Source organism: Gymnoscopelus microlampas, assembly GCF_963454915.1.
Source record: "Gymnoscopelus microlampas genome assembly, chromosome: 4".
Classification (NCBI taxonomy): Eukaryota; Metazoa; Chordata; class Actinopteri; order Myctophiformes; family Myctophidae; genus Gymnoscopelus; species Gymnoscopelus microlampas.
In genome coordinates this window covers 56,863,339-56,887,689 of record NC_139941.1, presented here as the reverse complement: position 1 = coordinate 56,887,689, position 24,351 = coordinate 56,863,339, and the positions used below count along the sequence as shown (strand labels likewise).

Genomic DNA, 24,351 nt, shown 5'->3' with positions numbered 1-24,351 from the left:
CGTTCGAGAGTTTTAGATAGGAAGGATAGAAGGGAAACCGGCCTGTAGTTCTTGACTTCAGAGGGGTCAAGTGTCGGTTTCTTGAGGAGGGGGGTGACTCTGGCAGTCTTGAAAGTAGAGGGAAAGTAACCAGATGTCAGAGAGGTGTTAATAAGGTGGGTTAAGAAGGGAAGAAGTTCAGGTGCAGTGGACTGCAGCAGAGGGGATGGGACAGGGTCCAGAGAGCATGAGGTGGGGCGGCTAGAGGTAACAAGGAGAAGGACCTCGTTAGGAGAAAGGGGAGAAAAGTGGGATAGAGAGGTGGAGGGGGGGGAGAGAGGAGTAGATGAAGCTAGAGAGGGGAGGGTGGAAGAGGGACGGGTGTGGGTAGTGCGCAGGGCACCAGCCGGGGGAGGAGGGAATGAGGATCGGATATCGTTCACCTTCTTGTCAAAGAAGTTGGCGAAATCGTCAGGGACGAGGAGGGAGGAGGGAGGAGGGGGAGGTGGTTGCAGGAGAGAGGAGAAAGTTTCAAAGAGTTTTTTAGGGTTAGAAGCAGAAGCCTGAATTTTAGTGCAGAAGAAAGCAGCTTTAGCAGCTGATAGAGAGGAGGAAAAGGTAGAAAGGAGAGATTGGAAGGTAAGAAGGTCCTCCGGGAGGTTGCCATTTCTCCATTTACGCTCAGCTGCTCTTAGGCTCCGTCTCTCAGTACGCACTGAGTCCGACAACCAGGGTGCAGGTGGAGTTTGGCGTGCAGGCCTGGTGGTGAGGGGACAGAGATGGTCCAGGGAAGAGGATAGAGTAGAGAAAAGAAGATCAGTGGCAGTATCGGGGGATAGTAGAGCAAAGGATTCGGGGGCAGGGAGAGCAGAGAGGACAGAGGAGGAAAGATCAGAGGAGGATAGTGAGCGAAGGTTGCGACGTGAGGAAATCATGTGGGTAGGGAGGGGCTGTGGGGGGGGGGAGGAGAGAGAGAGAGAGTAAGACATGAGGTAGTGATCAGAGAGTTTCTTACCCTTTTCACTGGGAGGAGGAGTGACGGACAGGTTAGCAGTAGAGCAGCCTCTGGTGAAGATCAGGTCCAGTTGGTTGCCCTTCTCGTGGGTAGGGGGAGATGGGGAAAGGACTAGGTCGAAGGCAGCGAGAAACGACAGTAGTGGGTCTAGCTGCTTCTCGGTCGGGAGGTTGAAGTCACCCAGAAGGATGATTCCAGAGCCGTCGACCGGGAAGTGAGAGACTAGATGGTCGAGTTCCTCCAGGAAGCCACCAGCAGAGCCCGGTGGGCGATAAACAACTGCAATGGTGAGCTTGACTGGATGAGAAACCGTGACCATGTGATATTCAAAAGAGTTAGGAGAGAATTGTGACAGTGAGACAGGAGAGTATTTCCATTTTCTGGAAATTAGCAGACCAGCACCACCACCTATCCGCACGCCTCTGGGAGTGTGAGAGAAAGAGAACACATCTGACAGAGCCGCGGGTGTAGCAGTGTTTTCTGGTGGGATCCAAGTCTCAGTCAGGGCAAGGAAGTTAAGGGAGAGCCCGGATGCGTAGCCTGTGATGAAAGCAACTTTGCCTTCCACCACAGCCGAGCGGCAATTCCAGAGCCCCCCTGTTACCACTTGCTCGACGTGAGTTGAAATAGTAGGATAGATTAGATTAGCGGTCTCGCGACATCTGGGTGTAACCCAGTGTTTTTGCGACCGCCAGGAAGAGGAGAGGACAGGAATAGGGAGAAAGCACATTGTAGATCACTAAACATAAACACACTACTATATCTATCACACCCCTATATATAGAAGAAGCACTCAATGGTCCAGGTCTTACATTGACTAAGTCGCGCTTTGACAAAGTCGCCTGCAGCTGCCTTTGTTCGTCTAGCCTTCGTTCGACTGGCCGCTTTGAAAGCTGCCGCTTCCAGCGCTGGTTTAAAACCACTTAGCTTGATTGCTAATTGTCTGCCGGGGAGTGCTGCCCCACCCAGCCACTTAGCACAGGGCTATTAAGTGGCCTGTTCTACCTGAAATTGCCTCAAGTGCTCTGTGTGACACACACAGAGTATCAATGGCCTACAGCTTATAGCACAAATACAAAAATAGAAACTACAGACTAACACAAGCTGAGAATACAGCACCAGTAACAAAGCACTTAAACTACACTGCTAGTAACTTGCTAGATAAGAAATATGCTATACTCACTACCCAGCAGCCAGGAGCTATGTTCACTCCAGATGTTGAATCACACACTGAGGTTAAACTATAGCAGCCTGCCTTTTAAATCCTTGGAGCTGTGCTGCCCCACCCAGCCACTTAGCACAGGGCTATTAAGTGGCCTGTTCTACCTGAAATTGCCTCAAGTGCTCTGTGTGACACACACAGAGTATCAATGGCCTACAGCTTATAGCACAAATACAAAAATAGAAACTACAGACTAACACAAGCTGAGAATACAGCACCAGTAACAAAGCACTTAAACTACACTGCTAGTAACTTGCTAGATAAGAAATATGCTATACTCACTACCCAGCAGCCAGGAGCTATGTTCACTCCAGATGTTGAATCACACACTGAGGTTAAACTATAGCAGCCTGCCTTTTAAATCCTTGGAGCTGTGCTGCCCCACCCAGCCACTTAGCACAGGGCTATTAAGTGGCCTGTTCTACCTGAAATTGCCTCAAGTGCTCTGTGTGACACACACAGAGTATCAATGGCCTACAGCTTATAGCACAAATACAAAAATAGAAACTACAGACTAACACAAGCTGAGAATACAGCACCAGTAACAAAGCACTTAAACTACACTGCTAGTAACTTGCTAGATAAGAAATATGCTATACTCACTACCCAGCAGCCAGGAGCTATGTTCACTCCAGATGTTGAATCACACACTGAGGTTAAACTATAGCAGCCTGCCTTTTAAATCCTTGGAGCTGTGCTGCCCCACCCAGCCACTTAGCACAGGGCTATTAAGTGGCCTGTTCTACCTGAAATTGCCTCAAGTGCTCTGTGTGACACACACAGAGTATCAATGGCCTACAGCTTATAGCACAAATACAAAAATAGAAACTACAGACTAACACAAGCTGAGAATACAGCACCAGTAACAAAGCACTTAAACTACACTGCTAGTAACTTGCTAGATAAGAAATATGCTATACTCACTACCCAGCAGCCAGGAGCTATGTTCACTCCAGATGTTGAATCACACACTGAGGTTAAACTATAGCAGCCTGCCTTTTAAATCCTTGGAGCTGTGCTGCCCCACCCAGCCACTTAGCACAGGGCTATTAAGTGGCCTGTTCTACCTGAAATTGCCTCAAGTGCTCTGTGTGACACACACAGAGTATCAATGGCCTACAGCTTATAGCACAAATACAAAAATAGAAACTACAGACTAACACAAGCTGAGAATACAGCACCAGTAACAAAGCACTTAAACTACACTGCTAGTAACTTGCTAGATAAGAAATATGCTATACTCACTACCCAGCAGCCAGGAGCTATGTTCACTCCAGATGTTGAATCACACACTGAGGTTAAACTATAGCAGCCTGCCTTTTAAATCCTTGGAGCTGTGCTGCCCCACCCAGCCACTTAGCACAGGGCTATTAAGTGGCCTGTTCTACCTGAAATTGCCTCAAGTGCTCTGTGTGACACACACAGAGTATCAATGGCCTACAGCTTATAGCACAAATACAAAAATAGAAACTACAGACTAACACAAGCTGAGAATACAGCACCAGTAACAAAGCACTTAAACTACACTGCTAGTAACTTGCTAGATAAGAAATATGCTATACTCACTACCCAGCAGCCAGGAGCTATGTTCACTCCAGATGTTGAATCACACACTGAGGTTAAACTATAGCAGCCTGCCTTTTAAATCCTTGGAGCTGTGCTGCCCCACCCAGCCACTTAGCACAGGGCTATTAAGTGGCCTGTTCTACCTGAAATTGCCTCAAGTGCTCTGTGTGACACACACAGAGTATCAATGGCCTACAGCTTATAGCACAAATACAAAAATAGAAACTACAGACTAACACAAGCTGAGAATACAGCACCAGTAACAAAGCACTTAAACTACACTGCTAGTAACTTGCTAGATAAGAAATATGCTATACTCACTACCCAGCAGCCAGGAGCTATGTTCACTCCAGATGTTGAATCACACACTGAGGTTAAACTATAGCAGCCTGCCTTTTAAATCCTTGGAGCTGTGCTGCCCCACCCAGCCACTTAGCACAGGGCTATTAAGTGGCCTGTTCTACCTGAAATTGCCTCAAGTGCTCTGTGTGACACACACAGAGTATCAATGGCCTACAGCTTATAGCACAAATACAAAAATAGAAACTACAGACTAACACAAGCTGAGAATACAGCACCAGTAACAAAGCACTTAAACTACACTGCTAGTAACTTGCTAGATAAGAAATATGCTATACTCACTACCCAGCAGCCAGGAGCTATGTTCACTCCAGATGTTGAATCACACACTGAGGTTAAACTATAGCAGCCTGCCTTTTAAATCCTTGGAGCTGTGCTGCCCCACCCAGCCACTTAGCACAGGGCTATTAAGTGGCCTGTTCTACCTGAAATTGCCTCAAGTGCTCTGTGTGACACACACAGAGTATCAATGGCCTACAGCTTATAGCACAAATACAAAAATAGAAACTACAGACTAACACAAGCTGAGAATACAGCACCAGTAACAAAGCACTTAAACTACACTGCTAGTAACTTGCTAGATAAGAAATATGCTATACTCACTACCCAGCAGCCAGGAGCTATGTTCACTCCAGATGTTGAATCACACACTGAGGTTAAACTATAGCAGCCTGCCTTTTAAATCCTTGGAGCTGTGCTGCCCCACCCAGCCACTTAGCACAGGGCTATTAAGTGGCCTGTTCTACCTGAAATTGCCTCAAGTGCTCTGTGTGACACACACAGAGTATCAATGGCCTACAGCTTATAGCACAAATACAAAAATAGAAACTACAGACTAACACAAGCTGAGAATACAGCACCAGTAACAAAGCACTTAAACTACACTGCTAGTAACTTGCTAGATAAGAAATATGCTATACTCACTACCCAGCAGCCAGGAGCTATGTTCACTCCAGATGTTGAATCACACACTGAGGTTAAACTATAGCAGCCTGCCTTTTAAATCCTTGGAGCTGTGCTGCCCCACCCAGCCACTTAGCACAGGGCTATTAAGTGGCCTGTTCTACCTGAAATTGCCTCAAGTGCTCTGTGTGACACACACAGAGTATCAATGGCCTACAGCTTATAGCACAAATACAAAAATAGAAACTACAGACTAACACAAGCTGAGAATACAGCACCAGTAACAAAGCACTTAAACTACACTGCTAGTAACTTGCTAGATAAGAAATATGCTATACTCACTACCCAGCAGCCAGGAGCTATGTTCACTCCAGATGTTGAATCACACACTGAGAACCTATCATCAGTCTAAACAGTATAATATCAAACAAAACAATTATCTGTACATTGAAACTATCCAAACTATAGGATGCCAGGTCAACAATGAAGAGAAGGGAGAAGAGTCTAGGACGTGTGGAGCGTTGTCCAGGGTGTTTTAGAGAAGGTTCTGACAGCTTCCCTGTGTTAGCTGATCTGAGTGAGAGGGAGGGGTTGTAGGGTTGGATCAGGCTTGAAGATATGGGGGTGTCATACCTTTGGTTGCTTTGTAGGCCAACATCAGTGTTTAGTACTCTGTGAGGGCAGCAACTGGGAGCCAATGGAGGGAGAGGAGAACGGGGGAGAGCCGGAAAACGTGAACATTTTGGCTGGTTGAAGACCAAGTGTTTTGCGGCTTTCTGGATTATTTGGATCTCATTTGGATGATATACAATTATTAATGATAATGACATGTTCCTCTGACTGGTAATGATAATGCTAATAATGATAATGATAATGATAATAATAATCATCTTTTTTAAGAGTGGATCTCATTTGGATCTCATTTGAATGGTATACAATTATTAATGCTAATGACATGTTCCTATGACTGGTATAATGATAATAATAATAATCATCTTTTTTAGGAGTGGAGCCCAAAGTGAGACTGAAGTCAGAGACTCCCCCTCGTCGTGGTGAACACACTCACATGCTGAGGTGCAGCAGCTACGACTTCTATCCTAAAGTGATCCTGGTGACCTGGTGGAGAGGTCAAGAACCTTTGACCTCTGGTCTCTCCTATGCCGATGTGTCTGATGGAGACTGGTACTACCAGTACCACTCCTACCTGGAGTACACACCCAGGTACACACCTAACAGACACCTATACATAGAAATACACACCTCTACTGGTACTACCAGTACCACTCCTACCTGGAGTACACACCCAGGTACACACCTAACAGACACCTATACATAGAAATACACACCTCTACTGGTACTACCAGTACCACTCCTACCTGGAGTACACACCCAGGTACACACCTAACAGACGCCTATACATAGAAATACACACCTCTACTGGTACTACCAGTACCACTCCTACCTGGAGTACACACCCAGGTACACACATAACAGACACCTACACATAGAAATACACACCTAATAGACACCTATACATATATTCTTTAAAAATAAAACAAGTGTTACTCACTTAGTGAAAATGGCCCATTGATTGGTAGGCTAATATTAAATCACACACACACACACACACACACACACACACACACACACACACACACACACACACACACACACACACACACACACACACACACACACACACACACACACACACACACACACACACACACACACACACACACACACAATTCCTCACCATGTTTATCACCAGTCCACTCCAGACACAACCACGCATCAAGCTCGTCATCGTGCACGCATGACGAACGCACACAGAGACCTGCACACGAGCACGTTATACATGAATACACACACAGGAATACTCTATTACGTGTGTATCTCGTTACTAAGTTTCTTCTGCCTCTTGCCTTCCTATTTTTCCTGCATTGGGGAGGGAATAGTGGAATACACAATAAACACTAGAACAGAGGAGAGCCCAGCGGGGCATTCACGCTCCTACACAAACATAGTCAAACAGTTTTTTTTTCCAAAAAACTAAATATTAAAAGAACAATGGATCAATGTGTTGAATCGCGGGGCGTTTCAGCGTGTAGATCGGCTACTTTCACAATCTGTCCTAATGTTAGTGCTAATTAACAGCTGCTCACTCACTGCCAGACCGGGCGGGGAGGAGGGGCCGCTTCAGCTCTGAGCAGATCCACATGGACACATTCTACTTCATGATTATTTTAAATATCATGAAAATATATATTATAAACTTATCTTATTGCCTATAACGGTCTAATGCGATGGTGCCTAATTGTAGTGTGTGTGTGTGTGTGTGTGTGTGTGTGTGTGTGTGTGTGTGTGTGTGTGTGTGTGTGTGTGTGTGTGTGTGTGTGTGTGTGTGTGTGTTACAGATCAGGAGAGAAGGTCACATGCATGGTGGAACATCCCAGCCTGACCGCGCCTATCAAGATGGACTGGGGTCAGTTACTGTATTCTACTGTAATCTATTGTAATCTACTGTAATCTACTGTAATGTTTTACACTACACTCTGTTTTAAGGGTTAAATGATTATTCTCTATTTGTACCTGAAGGTATATTTGTTTTGCTGAAAGTAAAAACATCGAACAGCTTAGTTTACTAATGTCTGCAGATAATCATCAATTATAAAGGTCTGAATATAATATAATATAATATAATATAATTAATATAATATAATATAATATAATTAATATATTCATTGTATTGTCAGATTTCTCCATGCCAGAGTCAGTGAAGAACAAGGTGGCCATGGGAGCATCAGGTCTGGTTCTGGGTCTGGTCTTGTTCCTGTCTGGATTCATCTACTTCCAGTGGAAGAAACGAGGTGATTAGTTTTTAGGTGATTAGTATTATTATTGTTTAATTAACATGTTTAATTAACATGTATAATTAACATGTTTAATTAACCTGTTTCATTAATTATTATACTACCAGTGGAAGAAATGAGGTCAGATCAACAGAGGATCACATGACATGTGGAACCCTCACAGAAATGCAAACAAACAAACAAACAAACAAACAAACATGTAAAGCCACAACCTAAACTGGTTTATATTGGTTTAGAACCTTAACCGGTTTAGAGCAGTTTAGACGACCTAGTTAGAGGTCAAAGTGTGTTCTATGTTGTCACATTTAGCTTTAATACATCAGTGTTACATTTAGTCCTAAATAAGAGTCAAATGTTCACATTAGTTCTGATGACTGAACCCTAATGTTATTGTGTTGTTGTGTTATTGTGCATATTTATGGAGAAATACACACATTACAGTACACATAGGATTTATTTGTGTGTGTGTTTTAACTGTCTCTCTTCTTCTTCTATCAGGTCGTATTCTGGTGCCGACAACCAATGATGATCTTTAGACTCCTCCCACACACCCAGGTTCACTTCCTCTTTATTTTGACTAAACTTTGTTTATTTGTTTTATGTATAAAAGTGTATAAAACTATAAAACATACACAAAACAACGTGCTTGTGTAAGAAGTGAAACAACTAGCCTGGTAAACCATCCTGGTCGCTTGAATTCACATTATCATGTGTCTTCTGCTTCATTTATTATAATAATGAATCTAATAATCAAATGATTTGTTGTATCAGACAACACTGATGACAATGTGGTCAGATGGGGGGGGGGGGGTCCTCTTGGTAAACTGTGTAGTTTGGACCATGGGGGGGGGGGGGGGGGGTATACCATTCATCATCAATGAACATGTTTGTCACACTGCTGTCATGTAGACAGTAGTGTGACAGCCTGCATGAGTTTAGATCCCATAGCCTGAGAGGAAGTTGAGGTAGAGGAGTTTAGTGGCCCTATCTTCCACACCCCCTTACCCATACACTTTATTTTTGCCATTTTTTACTATTTTGAAAAACATTTTAAGATAGGGCCCTAGATCCCATAGCCTGAGAGGACGTTCAGGTGATTCAGTCAGGAAGTGAAGAGACGACACAATGCAGCCAAACTCTGAACCAATCATTTGAACACAACATTTCAGTGAACTGAACCCAATGATTCAGTTCATTGAACACAACATTTCAGTGAACTGAACCCAATGATTCAGTTCATTGAACACAACATTTCAGTGAACTGAACCCAATGATTCAGTTCATTGAACACAACATGTCAGTGAACTGAACCCAATGATTCAGTTCATTGAACACAACATGTCAGTGAACTGAACCCAATGATTCAGTTCATTGAACACAACATTTCAGTGAACTGAACCCAATGATTCAGTTCATTGAAAACACTGATCATTCCATCACTATCAGGATCAAAGACAGAACCTTGTGGTCCAAAGGAGAGTGTTCTACCAACTGAGCTGCCCTTCCTACTAAGATACACTATTGACAAAGTATTGGTCAAATGTTGTTTGAATGGACTGAGTTGTTTCTACTTTGATGGTTACTGTAGTTGCAGGGAGGCTGCTGGGAGGTTAGGTTTTTAACTAGTTTACTAATAACTTGTTCATGATCTATTAACTATTTAAAGCATAGTTTTATCATTAAATCATTAACACATGTTTAACAAGTTATAAATAACACATTAACTAATAGTTTATGAATGATCAATTTACTATCACAAGGGAAGGTTATTCTAAAGTGTTAACATGTTCACACAGTTAATACATTCTGATTCTTATTGGTTTATTGTCTTTTCACAGAACACCTGGGTGTGTTTTCAGAGAAGCAGAGAGTCATCGCTGCCCTCTGGTGGAGAGAGGAGGCAATACATGTGTGTCCATTCAGCTTTTAAATAATCATAACAGCAGCACAATGATGACATCATCAACCTTTTAAATAATCATAACAGCAGCACAATGATGACATCATCAACCTTTTAAATAATCATAACAGCAGCACAATGATGACATCATCAACCTTTTAAATAATCATAACAGCAGCACAATGATGACATCAACCTTTTTCACAGATGTGTCTTTTAAACAAAAAAATGCTAATTGGCTAGCCAAGGCTAACGATAATTAGTGTGGAGACTTTTTCCGGTGTTTCGCCCAGGTCGACGTGGTTTTGAGGTGAGGTTAGGGTTAGGTTACTTTGTAGACATAGTTTTAGTGAGGTTAAAGGTCAGAGTTCTTCATAACATAAATATTAATATTCCATCTGAATGGAAGTCAGTCAGCCATGTTTTTGAAAAAGGTTTTATTATTTCATAATTGACCATAAGTCATTTATTATGTAATCTTTTATAATGTGTGATAATTAATGTGTTATGCTCATTATGAAATCAGTCCATGGGTGGACCTGATCCTCTAGGGGTCTGGGGTGATGGGTGGACCTAGACCCTCTAGGGGTCTGGGGTGATGGGTGGACCTAGACCCTCTAGGGGTCTGGGGTGATGGGTGGACCTAGACCCTCTAGGGGTCTGGGGTGATGGGTCCACCCAAATTAGACAATGGTGGGCTGCCATAGTCTAGGAAATGAATGGGAAACACTGATGACATGCAATCATTTATGTTAAGTAATGATTGATGGTTAATGTAATAATTATGTAATCATTTGCAATATGTAATCATGAGCAGGCAAGCAGATCTTAATTTAAGGAGGAACCACAAGAAATGACTTTCTGGAGGGAACATCAATAATATCACCAACATAGAGTTAACACTTGGATTTTAAACAAACTAATAATGTTCACAATGATTACAGTTTGTCTGACATTTAGCATTAAATAAACACCAAATCCATGTTCAATATATGAAACAAACTAATGTCAACAATAACAAAGGTCGTTCAAACTTTACTAAAGTAAAGAACAAAATAAGTGTCTAATTCAGACAGTTTAGATATTCCTTGGTCAGTATTATTTATCTTTCCGTTTTTCAGCTCCACTGTTGTGTTTCTATCCGTTCATATTGGCTGAACTTCTCTAGTTAACAGCTCTGTGGACAAGTGATGATGATGAAGATGATGATGAAGCTTGTGGATGTATTTATTTGGCAGTTGTTGATGATCAGGACACACAGGTGGCAAAAACAAAACCTTGAAATATGTATTTTAAATGATATAATTTCTTTCTAAATACTTTATTGTGTCAGACATGTCCCCTCTTTCTCCCTGGGATCTGCACCCCTGACCATGAATGGTTTGAAGTTTAGCCGTTAGATTGTGGGTGTCATTTGCTTGGTTTGAATATCAATAAAAGAAGGAGAAACATTGTGTCACATTGAGTCACTTTGACTTCCACAAGGTCTCACCAAACCCACTATTTACAATTTACAATACTTCTACTTCTACTCCACTACATCTCAGAGGCAAATATTATACTTTTACTCCACTACATCTCAGAGGCAAATATTATACTTTTACTCCACTACATCTCAGAGGCAAATATTATACTTTTACTCCACTACAATTATTTGAAAACTTTAGTTACTAGTTACTTTACAGATATACATTATGACATTATGAAACATACATTAACCACTTTATCCCTATTTTATACCTAGGCTATTTGAAAATAGCAGATCTACAAGCTCACAACGCGTCGCATCGCGACGTGTTGGGAGCTTGTAGATCTGCTATTTTCAAACATTTTTGTACTTTTACTTTTGGTAATTTAAGTACATTTTGATGCCACTACTTTTGTACTTTTACTCAAGTAAAACAGTACTTTTTTCCACCACTGTAATCTATACGTCTAACTGTATAGATGGTTTACAGACAAACTACCATAGGCTAGTCTACTTCAGAACCACCAGAGACGCAGGGCATCACCGGCTGGCTCCTGTCCAATGAGCAGCTCTCCACCTGGAGCGCACACTGTCCCAAAACTACTCACTATTAAATGATGATTATTGAATTATAGAAACAAGAGGAGGCTCACACACTGACACTAGATATTCTATTGTCTCTGGACTTCATTGCTGGCATCTCACACCTGGCTGTAACTTTTGGTAAAGCCTTTTCTGTCAAGAGCACAAACCTTCCTACCTTATTGATGTTTTATTATAGAATGCTGATAGAATGAACACATCAGCTGTCGGGGTGCTGGGTTTAAAGAGGATCATGAAATAAACCACCTGGCTCTCATTGAATTCAAGTCATTTGTCAGGGTTTCCTTTGCCTCCCAGTGCGTAACGTAACGTTATCTCTCTCCTTAGAATAATGTGCGTTTTGGCAGACAGTGTAATCTGCAGTCCTACAGTGTTTGTCAGTGGGATTATTACCATATTCTGTTCTTTGTGAAGAATGATACCATCACATGGTCCTGAATGGAACACGTTTTGTATATTCATTTAACCCATTGTGTGCTCAGTGCGCGCTCTGTGGAGACCTGACTGCTGCTTATTTTACACATAAAACACAGTGCTGTCCCCGGGCCGTGACACCATGCACGTCCATGAGAGATAATGTGAACGTTTATGGAGTGATTGATGAATGCTTTAACATGAATGTATAACGGCTGGTGTTTAATGGGAGTTACCTATCTCTAATCTCCTGCTGAAGTCCTGTGGTTAAAAACCCACAACGTGAAGAAGAGCTCCTGTGCTTATATCGGTTATATCCTTAAACAATGTTGCATCATAGCCTATATCCTCAGAAGGACGTAATAATAGCCTACTGTAGGACGATTTTGTGCACAGGGCCCATTTTCACTTTTCACTTTCACATCCGTCTATGCTTGTAATTGCTCGTATGTCTTAACCATAGACTGTATAAAAAGAATGGACTAAGGCCACACCTCTGGTTTCTACGGACCGAAAATGAAGCCAATTGTTCAGGGATTTGAAATCCGCCATCTTTAATATATGCCATAAAGACACCGGGAACAGGAACCGGAAATCAATCCCTAAAAGAATGCTATTGGTTGGGTAGCTTGTCAATCAAGAGCTGGGGCGGGGAATGAATGCTATTGGTTGTGTGGCTTGTCAATCAAATCATCCCGCCCCTCCTAGGTCATACCCTACTTTATCGTCAATTTTAAAATAAAGTGGACCATAATTTACCAAAACACATATCATGATGATTGAAAGAAGACTTTAAATTAGCGACTGGAAGCATATAGTATTTATGACAATGTTTATTAAGGTGAGAAAATCATGACTAAACTTCGTCCAAAAACCCACCCAGTTGAATGGAGAAAAAAATCTTTCTGACACCAGCAGGGGTAAAACAGTGAAACTACAGGCCATTCATTATGAACTGTCACTTCCTATATAGACTCAATTTCAAAGCAGGAAGCTGGGCCCTTGGTCTGACAGCATCTGGCTTGTAATAAAGTGAATAATCTATCACTTTGACATGTAAACTGTATGATCAGTTTGTTGTCACATGTATGAGTTAACATGTGATTCCTGTTTCTCAGTAATCGCTGTATACTGTATCTACGGTGAAGCAAACGCCACCGTCTCCGGAGTGGCAACCATGTTTCACAGTAAGTGTCTGTCTGTCTGTCTGTCTGTCTGTCTGTCTGTCTGTCTGTCTGTACGCCATTAAAGCTTGGATGGCTCTTAACTTTCTAAGCGTAAATGAGAGTAAAACAGAGGTTATAGTATTTGGGCCTAGTGGTCCTGGTGTTGTTCCCTCTGACCTTGGTTCCCTGCAGCCTTATGTTAAATCCGTTGTCTCAAATCTTGGCGTCAAATTTGACAATGTGCTCAAACGTGATAAACAGATAAATGCTGTGGTAAGGTCCAGCTTTTATCATCTAAGTCTGTGCTTTCTTTTAATGATTTAGAGCGTGCCATTCATGCTTTTATCACCACACGCTTGGACTACTGTAATGCACTTTATGTTGGCTTAAACAAAGCCTCCATAATGCACGTTTACAGCTAGTCCAAAACGCTGCGGCACGTCTCCTAACGGGAACCCGCAAGCATGACCACATGACACCCATTCTGGCTTCACTTCACTGGATCCCAGTTCACTTCAGAATTGATTTTAAGATGTTATTGTTTGTTTTTAAATCATTGAATGGCCTGGCACCTCAGTGTCTTTTTGAAGTCATAGAGGTGTATAACCCCCCCCCATACACTTTTCATCATCTGTGTGATGAAAGGTGTATGGATAACACTAATATACAAGAAACATGTTAAAAACATATACAAAACATTTGTGTAACAAAACAAAGAGACATTATCTGATACAGGCCAGAGCTCTAGATCAGTGGTTCTCAACCTGTGGGTCTGGACCCCCAGTGAAGTGAAATACCTAAAATAAAAATACCTAAGAATACAAATAAATACCAAAAAAAAACAAATTGGTCAAACATTGGCCAAATTGTCAAATAATATAAGAAAGAGGCAAAACCTTTGAAAATAGCAGATCTACAAGCTCACAACGCGTTGTGAGCTTGTAGATCTGCTATTTTCACAATATTTATCTGTGGAACCGAGTCAAAAAGTAATGCCTCAACTCCTATGTTCCAAGTGCTTATCAGGGTGCGGGGTCCCCAGTTCAAATATGATTATTTTGAGGGGGTCTCCAGTTCAAATATGATTATTTTGGGGGGGTCTCCAGTTCAAATATGATTATTTTGGGGGGGGTCTCCAGTTCAAATATGATTATTTTGGGGGGGTCTCCAGTTCAAATATGATTATTTTGGGGGGGGTCGCGTTGTGGCCTGAAAAGGTTGAGAAGCACTGGTCTAGATAAAGCTGCATGTCTCTGCATTTACCCACAACACCATGTCCTATACTGCTGCACCCTAGGGGGGCGGGACATCCTGTCACCAGTACCCTCTGGAAGACCACAAGAGAAAGGAGAAAGTAAGTCACTCAACCACATACACATATTATAGGGCCTACAACCACATACACATATTATAGGGCCTACAACCACATGCACATATTATAGAGCCTACAACCACATACACATATTATAGAGCCTACAACCACATACACACATTATAGAGCCTACAACCACATACACATATTATAGAGCCTACAACCACATACACATATTATAGAGCCTACAACCACATACACATATTATAGAGCCTACAACCACATACACATATTATAGGGCCTACAACCACAGACACATATTATAGGGCCTACTAGGCATTAAGCAAATATAAAACATGTTAAAAGCAATGAGGGGGTAATCTACACAGATTAAAAACAGGAGAGGGGAACCCAAAGTACAAGTAGGCCTACAGTACAATATGGCTTACATGTGACAGGAAAGGGTTGCAACTAGGATTCAAATCAGATTAGTTTGAAGGAGCCCAACATAGAAGGTTGTCATAATGTGTCTATAGTCTACATAGTGACAGATTAGAGTGAATGGATGGTGAATAGTTTTCCACTCATCAAATCCATGGTGTGACCTTTGACCCCCCCAGAGAACCTGTCGGACCACAAGGGTCACATCCTGCAGTCCTGTGACGACTGTCTGCTGTGGACCGACACCTTCAGGAACGGAGACGTTACCGGGAGATACATCCTGCAGTTCAGTAAGTTTTTAGTAAGGGATCAAACCCATGACCTTGTGGTCCAAAGGCTCGAAGCGCAACTGACTGAGCTACCCGAACACGGGTTCATTGTGTTTGCGAAGACGCCCGGCAAAGCCGGATTTCGAACCCACAACCTCCGTGGTGGTGGGGGGCAGAGACTTTTACCGCTGCACCACCCGAGCATGTGACTATTGGTTATTTTGAAGTGTCCGTCTGTTTAACTATAACATGAATTCCCTCTCAGCGCGGACAGTCTGTTTAACTATAACATGAATTCGCTCTCAGCGCTGACAGTCTGTTTAACTATAACATGAATTCCCTCTCAGTGAGGACAGTCTGTTTAACTGTAACATGAATTCCCTCTCAGCGCGGACAGTCTGTTTAACTAGAACATGAATTCCCTCTCAGCGCAGACAGTCTGTTTAACTATAACATGAATTCCCTCTCAGCGAGGACAGTCTGTTTAACTATAACATGAATTCCCTCTCAGTGCGGACAGTCTGTTTAACTATAACATGAATTCCCTCTCAGCGCGGACAGTCTGTTTAACTATAACATGAATTCCCTCTCAGTGAGGACAGTCTGTTTAACTAGAACATGAATTCCCTCTCAGCGCGGACAGGAACCATGGAGCCCAAGGACGTGGAGGTTTTTAAGAAGCAGGTCGTCTGTCTCAACTTCCCACAGAACTACCACAGCTCTGATGGAGATACAGGTCTGACACACACACACACACACACACACACACACACACACACACACACACACACACACACACACACACACACACACACACACACACACACACACACACACACACACACACACACACACACACACACACACACACACACACACAGGCAACATTTTTGAAAATATGTTTTTGTGGAACCAAGTCAAACTAAATGTAATGCCTCAACTTCTACAATTCCAAGTGCTTGTCAGGGTGTGGGGTCCCCAGTTCACATATGATTATTTTGGGGGGTCCCCAGTTCACATATGATTATTTGGGGGGGTTGCTGCCTGATATGGTCGAGAACTCCTGGCATAAAAGAAGACAGAAAAACAAACATTGTGGGCCTTCATCAGGCCATGTGTACGTTACAGAAGTAGCCACAAGAGGGCACCACTACTGCATTGTATTACCATAGAGGTATATGTAGCACCAGTATAAAAATGTTTTATACACATTCTGCATAACGAGTGCTTTCTACTTTTGGTACTTTAAGTACATTTTGCTACCAATACATTTGTACTTTTACTCTTTTAAACTTTCACTTAAGTAAAAAGCCCTAACCCTGTGAGTATTTTCCACCACTGCTCTGTTTGTCTCTGTGTTACAGAGCTGTGTCCAGACAACCAGGAAACCACGGACTGAACAAACTATGAAGATATGGACCAACATGAATGTTTTATAGCACTGCCTCTCAAACCTTTTCAAGTCAAGGACACCCCAAATTGATGTTATTTGGACGCGGACCCCCATCTCAAATATTTTGTACCAGGGACCTCCAGAAGAGAGTATTTATGTAAAAGAAAATTGCAGATGCACAACTTTGCAGCGTGGCACGAAGTGACGCACTGTGAGCTTATAGATCTGCTATTTTTTGGTTATTACACGGCTTCAACGGTCAATCGTTGAATTCAGCTGTGTGTTATTTCTGGATAATAACCGATGAGCACTATAACAGACCTCTGTCTAATCAAAGACTCAGAGCACCTGCTCATATCAACCTGCGCTGCTGGATGTTATGCTGTATCCAACATGACAGCCATGTAAACAAACACACCATGTCATTTACAACTAAACGTTGCTCTCAAGAACGTTTTTGAAAACATTTGAAGCGAGAAATAGACGATGCAGTAACCAAACATGCATTCTATTTGATCAACTTCTTTGTTTTCCGAGTCGACCGTGTCCGCCCACCGCAACACTTATGGAATACTTTAATTGCCGTAATCAAAGAAATACTTATTACATTTGGGTCAATGTATTAATTCATTTATTAAGTAGCCGTGTAATAAGTGGGATATTTGACTGGTAGTTGGTCATTATTGAAAAATAAAGACAGGGTGTCTGAGGGTGATTATGCACCTCAGCTCCGTGTCGGGATTTATTTTTTAATAATGACCAGCTACCAGTCAATCATCCCCATGCATAGCCAACGTATAAAATATGGATGAAGTGGTTGAAATTATTGTGATGCTTTATTAACACATTTGGCTGAACGTCATGAATTTTGATCGTGGTTCACTTACTGGCCTTTAGGAACGATATCGTTGCTGTCAGGCTGAAACCTCTATTCTAACTTTTTATGTTTTTTTCCGTAAATTAATGTCCTTGATTATACAGCGTCACACAAAAGCATTTAACGTAGCAGATCTACAAGCTCCAAATGCGTCTGAGCTTGTAGATCTGCTACTTTTGATGATTTTGATTTTGAATCCTGAAAAATGTTGGACATAATGAGGTTTCCTCTGGACAGAGACCATACATATATTTATATATCTCAACTAAAAACGTAACAATAATGAAGTGTGTTTTCACTGCAGTACTAAAGGTTCACATCATGTTTTATGTTGTGTACTTAACATCCTGTTTCTTTCTAATAAAACATTTATATATCTGGTATACTGTACAACACTGTGTGTGTGTGTGTGTGTGTGTGTGTGTGTGTGTGTGTGTGTGTGTGTGTGTGTGTGTGTGTGTGTGTGTGTGTGTGTGTGTGTGTGTGTGTGTGTCAATAATAACTGAAGAGTGGGTCGTATTATTTCACAAAGCTGTGAAATGTTTATTATAATAACCTTGCATCTCCACATTTAAACTTTTCATGTGTTTTCTTTTTCATAAATTAATGCTCTACTTCATCATAGGGCCTACAAGAAAATAACGTAACGGTAATAAGTAACGGTTTCCACTGAATTGGTTAATTTGTATTCGTAGGAGTGCCAGGTAGACTCTGTCTACCAGAGAAATAATATTCCTTATTCCTCCTTTTTTTGGTATTATAGTGAGTTATTCCTCATCTGAGTTTTAACCACTAGGGAAACCACACAAAGGACTTACATATGAAATATAAACCCTTGTAATTGAGAATAAACCAACACAAGTTTTAAGTTCAGTTGCAATTATTTTAGTGAATGAAAGTTAGGTTCAACCAACAAAGCAGTTCAGTTCATCAAACTCAGTTCATCACATGCAAAAATAAACCAAAAGCCAACAAGTTGATCAACATGTTCAAAAATAAATAAAAAAAGGAAAAAATATATAATTCACAAAATCACCACACCAAGGTTACGTTTGTAACCCAGTTCACAACAGCTCACAATTCACTTCCTTCACAATTTAACTTTAATAGTCCGTGCCCGGTCCTGAATACGCACGCAGCACGCAACGCAACGTTAAAGGGATATTTCACTTTCAAAACAACTTTGGGTCATTTTATTATCTACTCAGGCTTTTGTGAGCCCTCCTGACAGTTTTTAAGCTGCTTGATTCACTATTTAGATATTTGATATTCATTTTATCAGACACGCCCCCTTCCTATACAAACCCATTATAACTTCAAACTAAATGTTAGATTCATCAAAAACAACCGTCCTTGGTTCTGGTGACTCACCCTGTCCTCCTAATACGTGAGGGGCCGTGTTTTTTTCGATTACTTTTTTCATTTATTTTATTACATTTTTTTATTGTATTTAATTTTTTTCATTTTCCCAAAAAATAAATGAAAAAGGTTATGGAAAGAACACGGCCCCCTCACGCATTACGAGGGCATGGTGAGTCACCAGAACCAAGGACGGGTGTTTTTTGATGAATCTAACATGTTAAAAATGGAGTTTGAAGTTAAAATGGGTTTGTATAGGAAGGGGGCGTGTTAGCCTGTTTACCTTTTTTGTATTTGGGAAGGCGGTATCCAGGGTCCCTTGTCGCTCAAAGCACTCTCTCTTAAAGTCGCGGGTACCACTGTCTCGTCTCGGGCTAATAGCTCGTCGCTTAGAAGTTGCAGAGATTTCTCAAAGGTACCAAAAAGAGCAATACTAACGCACGGTTAATGTGCATTAATGCGCCGGATCGGCGATGCCGTTTAACATTTTTAATAATTTAGTAAAGCTTAAGCTCCTCTCTCACACTCTGCTCCACTTCCCATGTCCCGCCTCCCCGCGTTGTGATTGTCATGCAAGCATGTAGGAGCTCCCCAATCAGGCAGTACCGTAGGACCATAGAGGTATGCGTAGGACGCGCAGCTTGTCAGTCACCGCGGGGAGGCGGGACATGGGAAGTGGAGCAGAATGTGAGAGAGGAGCTTAAGTTATACTACCAAAATGTTAATCAAGTCCATGATCATAACACCAGAGGCAGCTCCACAAACCATGTTCAACCCAGATTTGGCACAACAAAGGGAATGAACTCTTTCTCATGCTATTCATCTAAAATGTGGAATGCCCTACCAAAAGGAGTAAAGGAGTGTAAAACCCTACTTACTTTCAAAAATGCCCTAAAGATACACCTTCAGGAGGCTGCAATTCAAAAATGGCCCCTGTCCAAGTCCTAACCTACCCCATGTCCTAACCTAACCTACCCCCCCCCCCCCCCTCTCTTTCTTTTTTGTACATATTTTTCACCCTTCATACTTCATACCAGTAACCTGTAAACTGATTGTATGACATTCTGTATAGTAGTGTGTATATCTGTCTGTCTCTTATATGTCAACATGATTTGTGTGCATGGGGATCTCATCTTAAACAAGCTACGTGCTTAACTGAGCTATCCAGTTTAGTAGACCTTGTATTGCGAATTTGTACTTCCATATACTGTTATGTACTGCCATGTACTGTTCTCATGTCTTACTAAATAAAGTACATCAATCAATCAATCAATCAACTAAATTATTAAAAATGTTAAACGGCATCGCCGATCCGAGCGCATTAATGCAGATTAAACGTGCGTTAGTATTGCTTTTTTTGGTACCTTTGAGAAATCTCTGCAACTTCTAAGCGACGAGCTATTAGCCCGAGACGAGACAGTGGTACCCGCGACTTTAAGAGAGAGTGCTTTGAGCGACAAGGGACCCTGGATACCACCTTCCCAAATACAAAAAAGGTAAACAGGGTCCCGAAAGGGGCTAGGGGCGTGTCTGATAAAATGTATATCAAATATTATATTGAATCGAGCAACTTAAAAACTGCCTGGGGGGTTCACAAAAGCCTGAGTAGACGATAAAATGACCCAAAGTTTTTTTGAAAGTGAAATATCCCTTTAATGTTCATTCCACTTCACCGAGTAGATCAGCAGCTTTTTAGATTCCCCAAATAATAAACAAACAAATCATAATAAAGTTCACTCTCCCCAAAACAAGAGTAGGTCTATGAGCTCAAAGGACAAATTAAATACCAGTAAGGCAGGCAGCGCCGCAGCGGAGGTGATCTGGAACGTTTCCCTGCGTGTCAGTGTCAACAAACCATTTGTTTGTTGTTCCAGCAGGAACGACCAGAATGCGGTGAATCACACGTTGTTCAGGGTCAGATAGGGGGGGTAAGTGTCTCCTTCTGTCGTGGGATTAACGTCCACTTCACGGAGGGCTACGAACACTTGTTTACGGTCTAAAACGATACGGTACAAACACTGTGAGTGACGAGGGTCTGACTTCCTCGTCCTCCACACTTCACACAGGAGGCTCGCGGACCATTTCGGGCCGTCACTGTGTGTGTGTGTGTGTGTGTGTGTGTGTGTGTGTGTGTGAGTGTGTGTGTGTGTGTGTGTGTGTGTGTGTGTGTGTGTGTGTGTGTGTGTGTGTGTGTGTGTGTGTGTGTGTGTGTGTCAATAATAACTGAAGAGTAGTGGGTCTTATTATTTCACAAAGCTGTAACATGTTTATTATAATAACTTGTATCTCCATATTTAAAATGTTCAAGTGTTTTCTTTTTCGTAAATTAATGCGCTACTTCAGGGGTCTTCAACAGGGGTCCGGGACCCCTAGGGGGTCCTCAGAGTTACTCCAGGGGGTCTGCCAAATCTTTGTGATAGGATTATTATTTTTACATTTTAACCACTTTAACCCATAGCATCTCTATTCTGATGAACATTAGCTGAAAATAGCAGATCTACAAGCTCACAACGCCTCGCGCTGCGAGGCGTTGTGAGCTTGTAGATCTGCTATTTTCGGCAAAGGGGTTTAGCGTAGAGGGAAAAAGAATAAAATCAAGTACCAACTATTGAAGGTTTAAGTGGTTAAATGTCTGAAATGAACAAAAAATATTAATTTACACAACACTGATGATAGTTAATGAAGCTATCTATGAAATCTATTGAAAAGTTTAATCTGCAACATAATTGTATGCAATGTATGGGGGTCCCTGCTTCGTCTCTCTCTCAGCTAAGGGGTCCCTGCTTCGTCTCTCTCTCTACTAGGGGGTCCTTGGGCTGAAAACGTTGAAGACCCCTGCTCTACTTCAACATACAAGAGTGTCACCCCAAAAGTAGTGAAAATTGCAGCTCACAACGACACGTTGTGAGCTTGTAGATCTGCTATCCTTGAATTCATGGAGCCAATAATATGATGACCGGTGGAAAGATGCTAATGTATCCGGTAGGAGAATTTGTGTCTCCTACCGGAGAGACCACCGGTAATCAAATTATTGACTCAGGAATGAGACAAAAACAAATAAATCTCCACGAATTCAAGGCTTCATGGGGTGTAATTGATAGAAAATAAGTACTTTTTTGGGTGAACTACTCAGCCATTTAGACCTGAGACCGATTCTAAAAACACCTTCTAAATCCTGACCTAAGTTTTCTGAGAAACTTCAAATATGGGGTTCCCGCCCAAAAGGGGGCTCAAGACCGCGCCCCTTTATCCATCTGCTAAAAGTGCTCTCTCTCTCTCCAGATATTTACTAAATGGTGAAAGAAATGTAAACGCCTGCTTTAGTGCTTTCCATGTGGTACCTAAAGGCAGCGTTCAAAATAAATGCCTTTCCAAACCAGGGGCGTCAATTGGGTATGGCAGGCTATTGCAGCTGCCATACCCTGGCTCCAGGGAAGAAAAAAAAAAGAAGTACTTTTTTGATAATAAATCGGGAAAATCAGGCAAAAATAAGAATTAAATAACATAACCCTAACCTAACCCGAATCCTAACCCTAAAACCGAAATAAAGTAACCAGAAACTGGAAAAAAACGAACCCAACCCGCCCAGAACCGCACAAAAATTTCGCGCGTGCATGAGGTCGCGTGCATGCTGCCATACCTTAGCTTTTGCTGAACTGACGCCACTGTTCCAAACTCTCCTGAACTTGAATGCAGTGAAATGCCCTCTGAGTATAAATCCATGCCGTACGTCTCATCTCTGACTTAATAACTGACACTTTCACTTTGATAACCATTCATTCTACTGGATGCATAGAAATGTCTAAAGGATTTCTGGACTGATGTGGACTCACTCACTCGCTCACTCACTCACTCACTCACTCACTCACTCACTCACTCACTCACTCACTCACTCTGTCTGTCTCTCAGGTTGTTCAACATGTCTCTATAGTAACAGGTGATGTTTAATAAAAGAATAATTCTGATTGGTTGCTGAGTGAATCAGGAAGTGAAATTCAAGTTTCGATATTCGAGTTTCCAGTCAGAAGCCTCAGTGGTTTAACCACACACGCACGCACGCGCGCGCACGCGCACGCACGCACACACACACACACACACACACACACACACACACACACACACACACACACACACACACACACACACACACACACACACACACACACACACACACACACACACACACAATTTTAGCCTCTGCAGGAGGGGGGGCAAGACTTTGTCACAAGGGGGGGTGGGGAGGGGGTGGACACAAAAACTAAGGAATTCTGACTGGTATTATTTTACACTATACTATGGAATTGGAAATGATAGAGCATGAAAGAACATTATAATGGTGTGTAAATGAAGAATTTGCCACTGACACATTTGTCCGTGTACGGACATATTGATGACCCCTACGTTAGACATAAGGTACATAAGGTACAGTATGTACATGAGGTTAGACATAAGGTGCATAAGATACAGTACATGAGGTTAGACATAAGGTGCATAAGGTACAGTATGTGCATTAGGTTAGACATAAGTTGCATAAGGTACAGTATGTACATGAGGTTAGACCTAAGGTTCATAAGGTACAGTATGTACATAAGGAGACATAAGGTTCATAAGGTACAGTATGTACGTAAGGAGACATAAAGTGCATAAGGTACACTATGTACATGAGGAGACATAAGGTTCATAAGGTACAGTATGTACATAAGGAGACATAAGGTTCATAAGCAGCAGCTATATACATGATTATGTGCAATAATCCACACTGTCGTCTTTCTGGAAACAGATGATGCAACATCATATCTTTAATCTGATTGGCTGATTCTTCTAAACTATATAACGGACCCTCCTTCATTCTCTTTCAGACTCCAGAACTTCTCTTGAGGTAAACATGTGTTTATTCTGATCTGTTTATTCTGATCTGTTTATTCTGATCTGTAGATTCTGATCTGTTTATTCTCATCTGTTTATTCTCATGTGTTAAATTCGGTTTAGTTTTGATCAGTGTTGATGAAGATTACAGCCACCCTCCTCATCCTCTCCTCTGTACTTCATGTCAAAGCGATCCCAGGAAGTAAGTACATTATATTTATGTTATTATGTATTATATACATTTATATATACTGTCATTATATAGAACCAAATATGAACAATGCACAATACAAACAAATGACCTGTGACACACACACACACACACACACACACACACACACACACACACACACACACACACACAC

The 24,351-nt window shown here is 41.8% G+C and overlaps 3 protein-coding genes across 3 annotated transcripts in view; all 3 read left to right on the top strand.

Moving 5' to 3' along the window:
* The window catches only part of LOC311044503 (uncharacterized protein), a 253,501-nt gene that overhangs the window by 91,034 nt on the left and 138,116 nt on the right, over positions 1-24,351 (top strand). The gene's annotated exons all lie outside the window — the stretch shown is intronic.
* Positions 1-24,351, top strand: part of LOC311043231 (H-2 class II histocompatibility antigen, I-E beta chain-like) — a gene marked incomplete at its 3' end in the record, with an annotated part of 48,768 nt that overhangs the window by 12,197 nt on the left and 12,220 nt on the right. The window contains exon 2 of the mRNA XM_084054407.1: positions 23,901-24,009. The remainder of the gene's footprint in view (positions 1-23,900; positions 24,010-24,351) is intronic.
* LOC311043227 (HLA class II histocompatibility antigen, DQ beta 1 chain-like) overlaps positions 24,100-24,351 on the top strand; it is a gene marked incomplete at its 3' end in the record, with an annotated part of 165,661 nt that continues 165,409 nt past the window's right edge. Inside the window, exon 1 of the mRNA XM_084054403.1 lies at positions 24,100-24,188. The remainder of the gene's footprint in view (positions 24,189-24,351) is intronic.